Source organism: Gopherus flavomarginatus, chromosome 8 (genome assembly GCF_025201925.1).
Source record: "Gopherus flavomarginatus isolate rGopFla2 chromosome 8, rGopFla2.mat.asm, whole genome shotgun sequence".
NCBI lineage: Eukaryota > Metazoa > Chordata > Testudines > Testudinidae > Gopherus > Gopherus flavomarginatus.
In genome coordinates this window covers 33429762-33445046 of record NC_066624.1, presented here as the reverse complement: position 1 = coordinate 33445046, position 15285 = coordinate 33429762, and positions in this window count along the sequence as shown.

Here is a 15285-nt window from a genome sequence, read left to right as displayed (position 1 = left end):
GTAGTTATTATGTATAGCTATGGCAGATCATATTACTTGTACATTTACTGGCATACAAAGTCGAAAAAGGTAGGATTTCACACCCTTCAACCCTCAGCTAACTAAATGAAATTAGATGATCTTCTACAAATCACCCTCTGGAGTAAATCAGGTTACAAGCAATGTGTGTCCACAAAACCCAAGAGAGAACAAAGCTATATGGATTCAAGTTAGTTCCTATAATAACGCAGAGCAGAACAGTTTCTCCAGCTAGACTTCTGAACCTATTACAGAGAGGGAGGAACATATGTGCCACTAACCTCCTAATAGAACAATCAGTAACATATACTTATTATGCTAAAGTGGGCATGAGGAAGATCAAGGGTTGGTCATTTTTCTAACTACCAGCCAGGAATGAAAATGATTCTGCTGCTAGCCAGGGAGAAAAAGAAGAGAATCAGTCTCATTTCTGGGCATAGGTAAATTCTTAGTAATTGGCATACTAGAGCCTGATCCATCCCTGATTTATCAGTGACTTTAATGGGAGCTGGACTGGGGCTATTGATGCCTCTTTATTATGGTATACAGCTGAAATTACACTTAACAGAAATTGGCAGTCCTCTGCTGAGTTGCTTGGCCTGCTACCCAAGTTAGAGTTCAGAGGTCATTAGTCCACCTGTGCATGAAAGTTCTGCCTGTTTATATAGACATGTTCTAGTTGAGGGGAGGGAAAACTCATTCTGGATAGTAGACACTCTAATTGAGAGCAGTCATTTGTCAGGGAATAAAATATTTTTTTTTCATTTCAGACATCATCATTTTTTAAAATAACCAGACTACTATCAAAATAAGTACTTCCCTCATTTACTATCCATCAGCTCCACTCTGCTAGTATTCAAATGATTATTGAACCATTTAGCATACCTCTCAAAAACCTTTTAGGCTTGGTTACCCCCTAGTGCATGCTTAAGCAAATTGGTGTTAAATAAAAAAAAAAGTGATATACAGTCCTAATGAAAATGTTAAAATGTAAATTAATCAACTCTTTCAGGGAAATCTTCTTTCTGCCAGAAGCTCAGGTGGTGTGGCTTGTTTCCTGCCTCACAGTAATTCTCTTTCCAGTAATGCTACTTTAAAGTATCAGTTTATTGGAAAGAATTGACATTATGTCCATTTCTACTTCTATTAAATGAAAAAGGGATTTTCCCCAGAATCCCTGCTATTAGGAATCAATATTTAATACACAGAGATGGATCCCTCTTCTAGCTTTCAGGATCATTCATCAAAAAGAAGTAAGCAATATAGTTTGGTTTTGGGTACAGATAACTCAAGATCTTAAATTCAGACATGGACTTCCTGAAGGTCAGAGGATTTAGTTTGATTATTGGAAGTATCATGAGTAATAAAGTTCGGTCTGAATCTGGATTCTCAATTTCCCGTTAGGCTGGTTCAGACTTATGCCCCAGCTTAAACGCATTTCTAGTACTGGGACATTTGCTCAGACTAACAAAAAGCTAACTAATTAGCCATAACAGCTTCAGGCCAAGAAGCAGTAGAGTAGCCATATTTTCATAGGCACCTGGTCAAGACTTACATATGACCCCAGTTAGTACAAGCCACTTAAATGTTATAAACAATGATAATGAAATAATAAATTAATTTAATAATACAACATAAGTAGTAGGACAAAACAAATACAGGTCTGATGAAATCAGATTTGAGGAACAAAACCAGGCCATGGATCTTTAGCTTTATTCATGTATGACTTGCAAATGCAGCTTATGGCAGAATGAAATAAAAGTTTTTATCTTGACTGTGTGTGTCTGACTGCTAATAAGCCAGATTGTTAATTAGACTAATACAGGCAAATTAGTAGGATATTAGATAGCTTGAACACTATACTGCCCTCTAGCAACAGGATGTTTAACTGACTAATTCCTGGCGGCAGAGTGCACAAGCTGGTTTATGGACTGGATCAATAAACTTGGCAGTTAAAAGTGGGAAATGCAAACACACATGCAATTCATAGACTCATAAACTCTAAGGTCAGAAGGGATCATTATGATCATCTAGTCTGACCTCCTGCACAGTGCAGGCCACAGAATCTCACCCATCCACTTCAATAACAAACTCCTAACCTATGTCTGAGTTATTGAAGTCCTCAAATTGTGGTTTGAAGACCTCAAGCTGCAGAGAATCCTCCAGCAAGTGACCTGTGCCCCATGCTGCAGAGGAAGGCGAAAAACTTCCAGGGCCTCTGCCAGTCTTCCCTGGAGGAAAATTCCTTCCCGACCCCAAATATGGCGATCAGTTAAACCCTGAGCATGTGGGCAAAACTTACCAGCCAGCACCCAGGAAAAAATTCTCTGTAGTAACTCAGATTCCATCCCATCTAACATCCCTGTACAGCATTGTCAACTTGTCATGTGGTTCATGGAGTACTGATAAATACCAATTATGAGATAGCTTTTGTAGGGAGGGCTCGGGAGGGGGTGAAGGGCTTTGGACCCATGAACCTAGTGAACTGTAAGCAGCGTATATTTTTAAGTAGAAATATAGTAGGTGAATAGAGAAAACCCATCTAAATATGAGAGCCTGAAACACTTGGCTCACTGGATGTTTAAATCAGCTGCTTATCCTGTTCCTACCACTGTATAAAGTGGCCACCCCAATGATGTTTTACTGAGCAGAGGTACTTGGAATATCAGTGCTAGAGATGGAAGCCTTCTCTTGCAACCTATGCTGGGTTGATTAGGATAGTAGAACTTTAAAATCTTATTTGTTGGGCCCATAGTGTTAACATTATCCATGGACCTGTTCTCCTTTGAATTTCCTTCTGGCAATTACTTTGTGAATGCGTCGTTGAGGACTAACCTTGTCTTCTGTCATAAGGCTGTAGAGATAAATTTTCACTGCAGTGTGCAATGTGATACAGCTGACATTGAAGTACAATTAGGATATAAATTATTTCCCAAGACACTGAAAGATACCATGCAATATATCATGATAACATTGTTTCCAATGGAATAACAACAGCAACTAGTAGTAACACTGGTGGTAATCTCATTATTAATAACTTATGTTGTCATTGCAGTTGAGGAGTTGCGGTTGTGATTTAGTGAAATGAAAAGTGTGCAGAGAGTGCCCAGCCATTCAGTTAACTTTCAAAAAAAACCCATCTTTTGTTACTCTTTGTTCATGCCATTGTTAATGGATTTTACGTTTGATTCATTCTGTGAAATGAAATGATTCATTCTGTACCCAACAGGAGGAGGGATAGCTCGGTGGATTGAGCTTTGGCCTGCCAAGCCCAGGGTTGTGAATTCAATCATTGAAGGGGCCATTTGGAGATTTAGTTGGGGATTGGTCCTGCTTTGAGCAGGTGGTTGGACTAGATGACCTCCTGAGTTCCCTTCCACCTTTAATAAGCTATGATTCTAGGAACATAACTTTAAAAAGCTCAGTAAATCTTTCTTTTCTTTTCTTTTTTTTACTTAGTGTTCAGAATAAAGGGGTTGGAAAACATAACCTGTGAGGTTAAAGGGACATGGGTATGTACTGTGGAGAAGGAAGATGATTAAGGAGGACTATGATAGGGTATACAAACCCCACACTGGCCAAGAAAGGGTAAATGAGAGCTTGTGGGCTCAGTCAGCCCCTCCTGCTACACCTGCTATAGGTGTCAGGCCTGGAGAATGAAGCTAAAAAGGGGAGAATCTCCTAGATTGGTGGCTGACTGGGAAGGGGAGCAGATCTCCAGCTTTCACATGGTGAGAGTAGATTGGCTGGAATCTGGAAGCTGAGTCAGAGCTGTGGTCATGTTGGCCTGAAGAAAGATTATCCTTTGAGTTCCTTGACAGCCTGCTGCCTGTTGGTGCTGAGAGAGACTGTTGCTTGTCAGACCCACCCTGAAGGAGGGTAGGCCTGGTGCAGGAAGCCCAGATGAATGTTAACTAGGAAAGATTGATTCTGAGTGGAAGGGCTGGGTCCAGCAATGGACTGGGATGGATAACCTGCCTTTTTGATTTTGTATTTATTTTGCAACTTAGATACCCTGGAGTCAGTGGAACATTGGTGTGATTTGTCTATAAGGCTAAGTCACCACAGCACCAAACCATGTTGGAGGCAGCTACTTGCCACTGAGGACTCAGAAGGAAACTGAAGCAGGATGAGTGGTGCAATAGGGGGCCCCCAGGGTTGCTTTGGCAGCCGATGCTGACATAAGGAGATATGATAATAGTATATAAACAACTGGATGCAGTGAAGAGCTGTACTATATCAATGAACCAGTCAAGTTTAAGCATGGGTGATTAACATTGTTGGGGGCTGGGTTGTAACACATTTTTTGTCTGTGTGGGATTTAAATATGTTAGATAGCCAAACTGAAAAAAATGCTTTCTCCCTGGTAGAGTCCCCACCTGTGTTAAACAAGAATACAACCATATTTAAGCATAGCTTTCCACAGTGAACATGCACTCAAAGAGGAAAGGGGGAGGTTAGTCTCAATAGTAAATTAGCCCAGAAAGAGAATAGGAAATGACACTGAATTGTAGAACAACAGCATATATACCTGCACACAATCAACCTGCAATTGGGCAAGAGGAGAATCTTTCAAAAAAGATTCTGGGCTGCAATTCCTTAAATATATTTGATGTGCTGGAGCAGACTATTAATCCATCATATTCAGTCTCCTGCCTGATGCTCTCAGAAATATGTGATACTGTAGAGGGAAAAGCCAAATATAATGCAGCTCGCAGTTTGTACAATGCTGAACATGGGTTTATGGCGGATATTCCTTCAGAACAAATAAGGATCTTGTAGGAGGCCTGCAGTGGCTCAGGGACTGGATCATATTGTCTAAACATACCTTTCCAACACCTAACATGTATGAAACTTCAAGTATAACCTGATTTTGTGAAGACAGTGCAGCAAGTTGTGGATGAAATATAAGATCCCTGCCTAGCATGTGGAGAGAATACAGAGAAGGCTCTGTAGTCACTGCTCTGTTCAGTATGTTACAGCATTCTGTTTGTATGACACCAGAGAAGTTCAACAGAACCAAATATTGAAAGATGAAAAATTCTGTATGAGAAATTAACTATCAAGATATTAATATCAGATTTTTACTCCTGCCTTCCTCTTTCCTGTTACATACAGTAACCAAATCTTTTTCAGACTAAGCTCATATCCCGGTTCCAAAGAAAACAAAATGAATAGAAAACCAACACCAATGTATTTTGAAATATAGCGGTAGCACTCATCTAAAACCAGGAATAAATAAAACTCGCTGGTTTCCAAGAACATTGTAGAGGAAGTTTCTGAGTTTTGTTATTCTCCACCAGATGTCACAGAGGTATGTTGCTTGTCTGAAAGTAATTAGGAGATGTATCTGGAATGTGAGTCACAACATTTCTTTCAATGGGGAGTTTGGGGTAGAGAGGAATAGGGGCATTTGGGTGGCAGACACCAGATGTTTTCCCCATTTACTATAGGAGTAATATTTTAGTAAATAATTTTTGTTTTGATGGTATATGTGAGTAGTAATAGAGAGGACATCAGATACTTTGATTGGATTATTTCTAAGAAGCAATCTCTATCTGAGGATCTTTAACTTAGAGTTGTTCCTCATCTGCCAACATATCTCCAAGGACAGGGTAGGGGAAGGGGAAAACCTTGACAACAATATTTTTCTTCAAAGGTGTGTAGTCCCATCTCAGTAGGGTGGACCTGTTTAAATCCACCTAGAGGGCAGGGAGAAGCCATCATGCCATCTTTCTGTGATAGAAACATGCCAGGGACCCCCAAAGAAATCCCAGGCCAAACACTGTGGCATACTTGGCAGAGGAGGGCAGCAGGCCTGTTTCCCTGAGCAGTGACCCACTAATTTTGATGAAATAAATGGGCCCAAAGAGTCCAAGTTGTTAGCATAACCCAGTCACTGTCCAACATTAAATGGTGTTAAAAAAGGTTTGGGGTTTGGTGTACAGAGACCTCCGCCTGTTTAGTACGATGGTCAACACACCAGTAAGAATCCTTTAAACCTTTTATTAAAGATACAGAAAAAGAAGGAAAAACAGTTAAAGTATTTGAAATGTAGAGTATCAAGTAAAGCTTTCGTTTTAACAACATCCTGCGTTCCCTTTCTCTTTAGCTGGAGAGAGATTTTAGAGGGAATGCTGCTCAGGTCCCTCATTGGACAGTATTTTAGATGGTGGTAACTGTTGTTTTGGGAAAAAAGAGAAATTGTTAGTTGAGATGGGCTGGAGCTGTTAATAAAATCAAATCAAATAGAAACAAGACACATATACACAAAAGGGGAGAGAAAAGACCAGCAAATAAAGAAAATGCAGCTTCTGTCTCTAGTGTTGACTCTGACTTGTAACCTCACTGTTGGAAAAAATAAAAGCTGAGCACACGGTCTTGCCAGCCACTCTGAGACCTGGCAAACTTGTACCATCATCAGGCTGTTTCAGGCTTTGATTTTAGTTGCCTTTATGGTTCACTGGCTTACAGCAGTGCTGCAAAATATACAGTACAGGCCATCAAAGGCAATATTTTAGACAGAAGGCAAAAGGTGAGGAGGTAAGGAAGAAAAAGGACATGTGTGTGAGAGATAGAGTGTCTTGCATCCCAGGTGGGGTTGGGGAGGGATTGCGTGCAGAATTTAAATTTCACCGCTTTTGGAGGAGCATGTTAAGTACTTGATGTTATGAGGAAATACAGTACACCCTCACTATAATGAACCCCTGGAGAGCCAAGCCATTTGGTTATTATAGGCAGGTTCACTACATTGAAAGAGAAGGGGGCCGCAGAACTCCCTTGGTCCTGGGGCTGTGGTGTGAGGGGAGAGAGAGCGAGAGAGAGAAAACACTTCTGGCCCCAGGGCTGGAATTGCTCGTCTATCCCCCTGCTGCAGCCCCAGGGCATGAGTAACTCTGTGACCCTGCTGATTATTGGGAGGATGGGAGGAGGAGGAGGTGGTGATGTCATCTGGGTTCCTCTTTCACTGGCCAGGGTAGGTCAGGATTAGGATGACAAAGGCTCAACATGGTGGATTGTGGAGTTCCAGGAGACAGTGGAGGTGGCAGCCATGATGGTGAGGTTTTCTCTTTTTTCCTCTCGGATATCATCTTCTACTATTTTTTCCCCACAAAGTCCTTTCTTTTTAATAACACCGAACAGGAGTGATGGGTGAAATAGCACATCCTCAATTAGACCTTATTTCTGATGCACCAATTTTGGTCCTTTGATTTCTGGTCCCACGCTTTCCTCATTTACCAGGCATGATCTTAACAACGTCCTTGAGTTCTGTCAGTAGGCCTTTTTGTTTGGGCTAATTCAGTCTTCTTACATCTCTTTTGCACCTTTTCCCATCAACAGCTGTTGTTAAAATTGTCATTGTCCCATTTTAGGAACTTTCCCTCACTTTTTACCTTTGAACTCACAATTAGGATGAATTGGTAGGCCCAATTATTACACAATTACCTGGCTATTGAGTGCTGAAAGGTGTAATAAAATAGGTCTGTGTAGTCTCTCTAGCCCCTGCTCTGGTGGGGTGATGGTGATAAATCATCTGCCTTGAGAGAGACTGGTAGGACTGTCATTTTCCCTCAAGCTAGGTGGGCAGAGTTGAGATGGAGGGGAGGTGAATAGAGCTGTATGTTAAAGAGTGATAAAAGGAGAATAGCCACAGTGTTCATGCCTCTGTGCAGCTTCAATGAATGCTACATTTCAGTGACCTCAGTCGTTAGCATCTTTTCTTAATGTCTCCATTGAGAACAATTTTCTGAATACTGGATGATATCATGTTGAGCCTAATTGCTATAACCCTTTGCACTAGCCTCAAGGTGTGTTGGTGAGGGCTGGCTGTCACTTTGACTGAGAACTGTATTTGGGCCTGAACTGCTGACTTCTTTTCCATATGCCAGGGAACCTTAGTGTTTTAAGGCTGTGACTTTTTCAGGGTGGGTGTGAAACACGCTAGTGTGCCCCTGGGAGAACCAAGATTTCAGGAGGGTGCCACAAACCCTGACACAGATTGTGTAGCTCACAGGACATCTAACTATATTATTAATCAATACTATTTGGGGATGGTGACCATCTTTTCTCTCCCCACTCTTCCTCTTAATACAAACTAAACAACGTCTGTCGGTTTTCCCTCTTGTGTATCCAGTGTTGCTCTCTGCATGGCTTTTGGCCAGATTAGCCATCCCAAACTCCTTTGTCATTGAAAGAACCAGGCTTTGCTTGGACTTTTTGAAAATATGTGTTTATCCTCTAATCCAATGTTTCTCAACTGGAGGGTCATGACCCAGAGAGATGTCATGAAATGCTATTAGCTGTGTTGCAAGGAGTTGAAAATGTTATAATCTAAAGTAAAGAAAATCTTACTTCCCCACTCCCCCATACACCCTTACCCTTCAAAGTCAACTATTATCTCTGAACCACTCAAAACACACATACAAATAAATTATATCGATGTCTCATTGTTCTCAGTGATACACCTTTTTACTTTAATAGTTAATGTAAGGGGGTTGCAAACATTTTGACTTTCGACTTTTGACCAACCTGAGAAGACTGAGAAATAGTTGTTCTAAGCAATAGACTCTATGACTCCATATATGGAGAACAAAAATATATCCAAGGATCTGTGTCATTAAAGCATGGAAAAGACACAGGGCAGTGATGCCCGATTAAAGTGTTTCCCCCTACAAAGGTCTGCATTGTTCACATTGATTTGCTTTCATCAGGTCCAACAGCAAAGCAATAATTCATAATGAACATATTTTGAAATGGAATGGAATATGTTTAACAGAAGGGGCTGTGTGAACTCAGGCCATCAATCATTTCTCCCACGATTCTCATTTTAAACTGTCTGCCTAACAAGAAACATTATAGTCTAGTGACATATTGACGGGAGAAGTTAGTGAGCCCACTTGAAGCTGTAGGTTTTGGTTTCATTGCTCAGTCATTAAGAATTGCTTGTAGGGGTCAGCATGAACTCCCATTAATTTCATAAATCACAAATTCAGAAAAAATCAATCCCCAAACCATCCTTTCTAATTTTTGCTCCTCCCTTGTGCAGTGTTACAGCAACGGTATTTTAATAGGGTGCACTAGTGAGCCCCTAGCCCTCACTTCCTGATTTCTTGTGATGTTCCATCACAGCAGTTACTTTGACTTTGAGAATGATCACCAGGCAAAAGAGAGATCACAGTTGTACAGCCTTGCTTATGAATCACAGTGTTCTGAGGCTAATTATATATAGCATGGACCCAGCATGGAAAACGGGAGTGACACTTGTGAACCAAGCAGTGCTGCTTTTTTTATGTTTTAAGAATAACTTGAGTAATATGGTGGTGTTAACTTTCAAATCAAGGTTAGTAGAGATGTTGTTCAGCCTCTGTTTTGCACCACATATAATTCAGCTCTCATAGGTTGTGAGACTCGATTAAAAACCATTGGGTTTGTTTTTCCTTCCCTTACAGGTGAAAAACAAATTATTCCTGTTTAATGCCAGTGGAGACTGGCTTTTCTCCTGGACTGAACGTTATTACGAACCCAGGGTGGAATCCACCCCTATGCAGAGAGTCATGCAGTGCCCTCTCTGCTGTTAATCTACAGCCTCAGTGTGGAAATATAGCTGGAGGGATTGCAGGGTGTGCCAAGGCAGTGGGTGTTTCACCAGCTCTGAGGAGAGCTATGGGGGAAGCACTGTGGAGGAAACACTATGTCCTGCTGGCAATAGTAGGTTCTTAAGCTGATTTTGCCTGGGATGCAGACTGAGGCAGCTGTCAGGCCTGGCCTAACTTGCTTCTCGGCTTCAATGATCCTTATGAGGCTTTGCAGGGAGGCAAAATTTCTGGAGCATAGGTCTACCCTGATCATGCCTTCTCCAACTCCAGTCTGCCCCCTCCTATCCACCTAGCCTGAAGAATGCTCACTGTGCTGCTCTGACTAGGGTGACCAGATGTCCCGATTTTATAGGGACAGTCCCTATTTTGGGGTCTTTTTACTTATATAGACTCCTATTACACCCCACCCCCTTTCTCGATTTTTTTCACACTTGCTGTCTGGTAACCCTAGCTCTGATGGTAAGAGCCAGTTCTGAGCCTAGGGTCGGGACTGTTTACTGGAGACATTCCCTGGGAGATTGACCCTGTGCCTGGACCACAGCTCTTTTTACGCCTCTCTAGCTGATGCACAACAATCCCAGGGCAATGATGAATGGGGCTTATTATTTTAAAATTACAATTTCTCCTGAAAAACAACGGATTCAGTTAAGGCAAAAATATTTTTGCAAATCTCAAATAAGTTTCCCCAAAACAAAGATATTGTGGAGATTTAATGATCCCCTGACACTTCCAGCTTCTCCTGACCCTAATCTTTTCACCCGGGTGGGTACCCTAGAGCACAGAGAGGGTGTCGGCATTCTTCCCATTAGCTGATTCATTAAAGTAGTTTTCCAGACCTGCATTACAGGCTTCTGCTGTAGAACATAACATTATTCTGTTTTAATACATACGTAAAACCTTTTATGTATCTCCAGTTTCAGAGTCCACCAAAGGGATAGTTTGTCCTCTTCATGTGTGAGTTATTTCTGTTCACATAGGTTTCCAGCAATTTCTCCTGTGTAAGAGTTATCCAGACCATTACCAAGTACTCATTTACACTTATTATAAAGCTAACCATAAAATTCTGACCATGAAGCAATCAATATTTGATGCAGTTAACATTTCATAAAGATGAAATATCACCTTCTATAGTGACAATCTATGAGGTTATATAGATCTTTATGGCTTCATAAAATAGTTTTTCTTGGTTGTTTTCCTCATTTCGAACTCTTTTTTTTTAAAGGCTTCTTTAATTTACATCTTGGAAAACACCCCATCATGGGTTTAAAAAACTTGAAGAAAGAAGTGTGTGGGGGAACCTTTCAAGCTTGTGGCTTAATTAAAACTGATGTAGAAATTGCCCAGGGAGAAAAAAAGAAAGCAATTAACTGTAATTTAGGGGTTCAGCACATGTCACCAATTCCCATTCTCTTTTTATTTCTTTTTGGTACCAGTCAGTCCCTAGGGCTTCCTTGAAAGAGCAAAACTTTCCAACTCAAACCAAAAGCTTGATGCTGATTCTTCTAAATATTATATTACAGAAGCTTGAGGGGGCCTCTTCTCCTGAAGCAGTATGAATTTCCTGCTGGCCTGTGGCAGGGTGTGATTCCTCACGAGATATTTTCCTGCTCACCCAGCGTTTCAGCTTTGTAAGGGAGAGTGAGCCAAAATCACATATGGGATACACTTGGAAACTGAGGGTCTGATCCAGCTTGTAATGAAGTTAATGAGAGTCCTTCTATTGACTCGAATGGGATTTGTATGAGGTCTTAGTAGTCCTGAGCTTTGAGGTATGTTGTCTTCACTGAGAAACCCCAGTTAACTCCTTATTGGTCCTGTCAGTTCTCCGTGTTGGCCAATTGCTATGATTTTTCTCCCCTATGCTCTCCTTTTCTTATTACTATATATCCTTGCCACTTGCATAACCAGTGCCAGATGGTGATTTGAAGCCACCATCATGGCAAAGATAGATTGTAAGGGGAAATTCCTTCCTCTTTATTGCATGTGGCATAAGTGCTGAATGCTAATTAGACATGTGGCATCAAGTAATCTTTTGTAGTTAATTGTTTTCAGTTGTAGTACCTTTCTGGTGGGTTAAATAGTGCATATTATAAATACCACAAGCTTGCCTTTGTGTTAGCTGCAGCCCCAGCTGTAGTAGCAGTGTTTTGGAGAACATACATTCTGAAGTTATGTCCAAGAATGAATTTTTGCATATCAGCAGAAAGTCAGAGAGTTTTGTGGCACATCGGGTTTATTGAAATAAGAATTTCTTGTCTCATTGCTAAGGCTTTGGCTTATGAAACTTCAGCAAGTCATTGTATAGATTTATCTACAACTCTATTAGCACCATTACTTAATCCACCTACATTTTGCTTCTGCCTTAAGCCAAAATGTCATTCATTGGCAACTAAAGTACTTTAATTGGAAGACAGCCTGTTAGATTAGTCTCTTATAAGGAATTTTTTCCACAAGAATAATTATCTCCACACACTTTTCCGGGGCTGATAACTTATTTTCCTGTTTGTCTTGCAGTTTTATATCAATCACCTTAACCGAGTGCATTCATCAGCTGAACTGGTGTGATTAATTAACTCCACATACTGTAAGTCTGAACCAGGAGCATTTGGTGAAGAATAGGCATTTTACTCTTTAAACCTATAAATATAGACTGGTGTTTTGAACTACAATATTTGTCCAATCTCTCTCTCTCTCTGTCTCTCAGTAGGGTGCCTAGGTGGATGGAAAAAACCTAGATGAGAACTATGTTCTGTCACAACATGCAGCTCTGTCAAAACTGAAACACTTCATGAAATCATGTTGATTTTGCCAATATTTTGTTTGGAAAAAACAAAGTTCCAAAGCATTGAAATGTCCTGCCTTCACAGTTTTGGACCAAAATGTTTCAATGTTTTGTTTTGAAATGGCTTTTCATTTAGCATTTTTAAAATTATGTATTATATATTATAAAAGCCAAAATCAAAACAAAACATTTAAATAGCCCCCTCCTTGTTTCCTGACTTTTCCTTTGTAGAGAATATTAAAAAAATTCAGGTTTTGCTTTGATCCTGAACTAAACTATATTTTGAAATCTCAAATTTTTTAGTGTAACACAACTTCTGCTCTCCAGATAGCTTTAGTGTCTACTCCATACAGAGGAATCAAAGCATATTGAGCATGGATTGTTAACATTCCACTAACTCTCTAGCTGTCACTTCAGTTTCAGTATTTACATTTCTTGGCATGAATTTCTGCAGTAATTAATTAAATACTTGCACTTAGTGCTGTTTACATGGCCATTCCAGAGGATATTATTTACAGGGGTGAGGTGTGTGTTTGTGTTCAGACTGTCTATATTTTTCCCTACAAATTTTCACTGAATAATTTACTGAAGTAGTGAGCAAGAGGCAAAGTTCCAGGAGGGATGAGTCAGAAGTTTATGATAGAGATTCTGTGGCTACCTCCAAATAAGTACTAAATTACATGCTTATAGGCCCCAGTTTAGGAAGGTAGTCGAGTATAAATTTAGGGGGACTTCTCACATGTCTATATATCTTGGTGAACTGGGACCTCAGAGAGGATATATTTTTTTTTTAATCTGAACTAGTTCTTACCACTGAGACCCATTAACCTATGTGTCCCTCATTGTATTGAACTATTTGGTATTATTTACCAAAGTACTACCTCAGCCCCCACAAACTGGTATTTCTACTGCTGAGTTAGTACAATGAGACATAGAATGTTTTGAGATATTTAGGTAGGAAAATACATTTACAGTATCTACAGAGGAGTTTTTATCAGTTCATTAAGTGAAATGTGAAAACAAACAAATAGCCCAAAGAAAAGCAGTATCAGTGTTAAATATAGAGATACTAAAATAAATGAATACATTGCTGCATGACAGCATGATATGGAAATACTTTTTGCTCATTATTGGTAATCCAGAAGTCCACTGACTTATTGAATTCAAAGGGTAATTTTTCTTACTTCTCTTTTTCAACTTGTTGGCTTAAAGAGCTAATATCTGCTATGGAGAATCCTCCTTTGTACCACTAGCTTTAATTATTTTTTTCTTTTTTGCTCTTTTCCTGCAGCAGAAAAACTTGGTTTCCTTATAAAGAACAATAATGGTTGCCAATTGATTCTTCATTCACAAACAACAAAGCTATAGCACATGAATGAATCACCGAAGGAAATCTAAGGGCTTTAGAGCATTTTGCTCTACACAAGAGACTTTTATAGCATCCAAAAGATGAAAAATACCTTCTCGGTAGACGTGATATGATGTAGTGATAGACAGAGATTTGCTGCTGCTCTGTGGCTTATCAATAAATAGAGACATTCCAAATGCAGAGGTCTTATTACCTTCCTGTGATTATGGCAAGGCTTTGATGTGGATTACAAAATGAAGATAGGGAATAGGCATGCATACTTTAAGATATACATATTAAAAATGCATCAGTGCACTGAGATTCTACATGATTAAGATAGCAAGGAACCTAGTGTTTTCATATAACTTTCTTGAATTTATTTAGAATACCTTCAAACTCTAATCACAGGAAACTAGATTTTAAAAAGTTGCTGTTCCAAAGAAAAGATTGATGCCAGAGCTTCCTGTTATGGTTAATCTAGGTGTTTATGGTGCCTGCCATTCACTGCACACTTGTTTTCACATGGTCCATGGGGACCAGAATATATTACTTAACCCACTGCCCAAAATCTGTATTGATCTCAAGAATAAAGACTGTTGAGGCATTCATTTTTGTAGCAAAGGAGTCAAACTCATTTTGTGGAGAAGGCTGAATTACATTTTACATTATTGTCTCTGGGTTGTGGCTGCTAACCCTGAAGATGTTTAAAAGAGTTTGTTATAGCACTTGCTCCAGAGAGGACTGAAATCTCCCTTAAAATGCATTAGCTCTCCCATGTCTGCTTTAGCAAGGCAAAGTCATTGGTGGTGGTACTATCCTTCAGTCACCCTGGATCTCCAACAGATGACAATGGGAGGTTTGCACAGTATACTACACATCTGAGTGTCACATATCTGTGCTTAACTAATTAAACAATCAGGAATCCTTTTTGGAGGGGGTGAGAGGGTGCCCGGAGAAGAAAAAAGAAGTTTACTCAGGCCCAGCAAACTGGTTCAAAGAAAATAACATATCCCCATCCATATTTTTTTTTTACCAAGCCTTGAATTGTATCATTATAGGCATTCTAAAATGTTTTGGCCAGAAAAACCTTGCTTAAGCCATTTATCCTGAAAGTTCTAGATTATTTTTGTGAGGAAGTTTAGGTAATTATGATGAGCTTTGTATCAGCATCCAAACTGTTGGATGCTGACCTGACCCAAACCTCTGAATTCACCCTCAAATAGAGCACACAAGATTGTAACATTATATCTACTTTTATCATCACATCTTCACTTCATCAGTGTCATTTTTGAGGCTCAGAATAAGAGGGACAGATGTCTATTTTGAGAAGTTTTGAAAAATGCTTTATGACAAGTCGTGTCTGGACCCTGATTGTCACTCAAATTGATGCACTCAGGGCCGGTGCTTGCATTTAGGCGGCTTAGGCAATCGCCTAGGGCGCCAGCATTATTAGGGGGCAGCATTTTCCCGGATGGGGCGGCAGGTGGCTCCGTTGGAGCTGCCGCAGTGGTGCCTGCAGAGGATCCGCTGGTCCGCGGCTC